A 3688-nucleotide genomic window follows, 5' to 3' on the forward strand; every position below is an offset into this window, starting at 1 on the left:
TGGAAGAAGATAATGGAATAAGGAAGGGGTAATTCAATTAATCAATTCTAATGAAGCTCTCACCTCAAATGCTTAAGCTCTTATATTATTCAGTGTCAGCGCATCCTATTTTATGGAGCTCATACCTCATGAATTCTAAACTTGAAATTGGGATTATAAGAGTTAGTTAATTGGCTACAACTTAAATTTATAATCCTACATGGCGCGCTAAGAAAATTAAATCCTAAGTGGCTCTCTAAAAACTTGGGAAAAGACTCCTTATATATATATATATATATATATATATATATTAGATTATGAAATTTTAATTTCAATGGGAATATTTTAGTTACCTTTTTTTTTCAAGTTTTATGGTGATACGACGTATAATTTATGTTTATCTACTTTGGTAATTTATTTTACTGGTACTCAAAACGGTGTCCCAATAAATAACATACAAAAAAAAAAAATACTACTCCACACTAGATCAAAAGAGAATAATCTAGGTATGAAGAGAAAATTAGAGTAGAGAAATGTAAAACGTAAGTAGACAATTCTAGAACTAACTAGTACATGCAAAAATAGTGGAGTAATGAACCGATCCGACATCTATAAATACATGATATGTGTACCAAAGTTTGGGGGTTAAGAGAGAAAATCATTCTTCTAAAAGAATGTACGGAGTTGATTAATCAAAATAACTTTTAGGTTGGACATTCCCAAAAGTTGATCCCTTACAATTGCTACAAAAAGAAGAAGCTTGTTTGTTCTTGTGAGTCAAATTTATATTCTTCAACTTTATGCCCGAACAACGATGCATTGGGCTACAATCAAACTTGACAGCAACTCAATTGCTGATGACCCATGAATATCGTCATATGTCACGTCACTTATTTTCACCCCGGAAACCTATTCACAAAATAAAGATAGAAAAATCGTTAAAAGATTTTACAAATATTTGAAATAAAAACTCGAATTTTTAATAAAAATAAAGTTTAATTGTGAGTCAAATTTATATTCTTCAACTTTATGCCCGAACAACGATGCATTGGGCTACAATCAAACTTGACAGCAACTCAATTGCGGATGACCCATGAATATCGTCATATGTCACGTCACTTATTTTCACCCCGGAAACCTATTCACAAAATAAAGATAGAAAAATCGTTAAAAGATTTTACAAATATTTGAAATAAAAACTCGAATTTTTAATAAAAATAAAGTTTAATATACCTCTCCTGTACCATTCTGGTTATTGGGGCAATATTTTTGGTCAATAATGATTGGATTTCGAGCATTCTCGATCGTGAGATGTTGAAATACAACCTTGCTTACAAATCCATCACTTGGCCGTCCCCGTGACTTGATTCTCACTCCATTCTCCTTATTAGTAAAAGCCGACGTTTGTACTGTGACATTGTACACTTTTGGCTCATGTAAAGTTTTTCCCAATCTCCCAATACTTATGTCATGATCGGGATCACAAGCAATATCTTGAATTCACAAATTTTTAGTTCCCGGGCCAATTTAGATACAATCATCACCGGTAGCACTTGATGAGCTCAATATTGTAACATCAGTTGATGATTGTACGTGAATGCCATCAGTATTTGGGCTATGACCTGAAACAGAAATCGTAACCCCTTGCACTTTCACGTTTTGACAACCATCGATAACAATATGATACAATTGACTTTCGAGTGATGTTATACCATTTATTTCAACGTTTTGGGAATTTAGAAAACCTAAATTCTGCGACTTAATAAAAAAAAAAAAGGTTAATTAAGTATTAAACACGAATATATAATTTTATTGTTTTTGAAATTTAGAAAACCTAAATAGTTAGCTATTAAACACGATTATAAAGTATATTTCATTGTTTTGAAAATGTAGAAAACTTTAAGTGTTAAATACGAATATATTCAATTGTCAATCAATAAATATATTAAAATAATTATAATGTATATTAAATTTTACTCTATATATTTGAGATCAAATAACTTAAAATTGAGATCAAATAACTTACAGTTCCTTAGTGTAAAACTTAAAATCTAACAATAAATAAAAGTAGATCCTAGTTAAATTAGAGGATTGATTTGTCATATTATGTCTAGATGCAAAAATAACAAAATATGCATGTCAATATATAAATCGCATATATATTAAATTTTACGCATAGAAAATAAATAACTTACTTCGACACCACGAGGGCATGCTCCTTTTCCAGATCGCTTACAATTCCATAGTTTAGCTCCTGCACCGTCAAACACTCCACCAGAAAGCGTAACACCATTGACGTGATCAAATAACACCCATGTTTTTGAATTTTGAAGCACCCGAAAATCACTAGGGGCTACTATGGTACCGTTCACAACGAAATTAATCTTACTACTTTGGCATCCCTTTCCCGAAAAGGTAAGGGATTTTTTAAGAAAGAATTCTCCTTCAGGAATATGAATTGTAGACTCGCCTGATGAATCACAAGCTAAATTCCAAGTCGCCTTCAACGCCTCGGAAGAGTCGAAGTTTGAGTCGGGTTTAGCCCCAAGTGACACTATGTCATAGTAGTTGTAGGTTGCGTTAACAAAGTTTAGGTTTAGGATCACCAAAATTACTGACAATGTTTCAATTACGACCTTCATAGTTTTTATTATGTAACAAAAAGCGACTATAGTTATTAAGAGAAAGAATAGGTGAAATTGTGTTGGGACTGTTTAATTTTTAAGAGAAAGAATACGTAAAATTGTATTAGGACTGTTTAATTTTTAAGAGAAAGAATACGTGAAAATTTGGAGTTTGAATCTTTAATTTATAGATGTTGGATACTAGTAGCTATTTCGTAAGCATACAAACACAATTTACGATTATGGATGGATAATTTTTAATCTAGATGATTTGATAAATTTTCATTAGATTCTAATCATAGATATATAGGTCACTTTTTTTATCTCATTCTTTTCCGTGTCCTATCAAATTTAAATAATAGAGTAACATTATTTTTTCTTGGATAAGATATGATAAAAAATAAAAATAAAAATAAACCTATATTTATCTCTAGCGCTAAGTGATTAATCGATGATTATATTTTAAAATTTTAAGACAAACTTTTTAAAAAATCGAGTGCACAATAAATTTATTGTACATCCGTTGTAAAGTTTCTCTATAATGAATTAATGATCCAAAGTTATCCTTAAAATGAATAAAAGTTACCCTAATATTAAAAGTTACATATGTTTTATTTAGATAAAATTACACATAACTTAAAATCACATCACAATAGTTGAAATTAAATTATATTTCCGCAAAAAAAAAAAAAAAAAAAGTAATTATATATATTACTCTTATAAAACTTATCCGGGTGACTATTTATCTTAAAACTGCATAAATTTTAAAGTTCCCAAAAGGGCTAAAATTTACCCAAAATTAGTTAAAAGTATTTATTTATTTAATTTTATTAGGAAAAAAATTAGTTAAAAGTTACCCAAACACTCGATGTACATTAAAATTATTGTAAATTGGGTGTATGCAAAAGTTTGGTTTATTTTTAACGTGCATGGATACTAATATTTTTTTGACAATATTTACCTAATAAACTTTGCAATATATTGCTACCTCCAAGAGTTACTGTATTACAATCAACATTCTACGGTGTTTATCTACTACCACTGTACACACGTTATTTTGTAAAAGGTTTATACAATTTGTTTTA

The 3688-nt window shown here is 29.5% G+C and overlaps 1 pseudogene; it reads right to left on the reverse strand.

The window, feature by feature from the left end:
• Positions 1-667: 667 nt before the first annotated feature.
• LOC145636045 (polygalacturonase-like) lies at positions 668-2621 on the reverse strand (annotated as a pseudogene).
• Positions 2622-3688: the final 1067 nt, after the last annotated feature.

This window comes from Chenopodium album, chromosome 1 (assembly GCF_948465745.1).
Source record: "Chenopodium album chromosome 1, dcCheAlbu1.1, whole genome shotgun sequence".
In the NCBI taxonomy this organism is placed as follows: Eukaryota; Viridiplantae; Streptophyta; class Magnoliopsida; order Caryophyllales; family Amaranthaceae; genus Chenopodium; species Chenopodium album.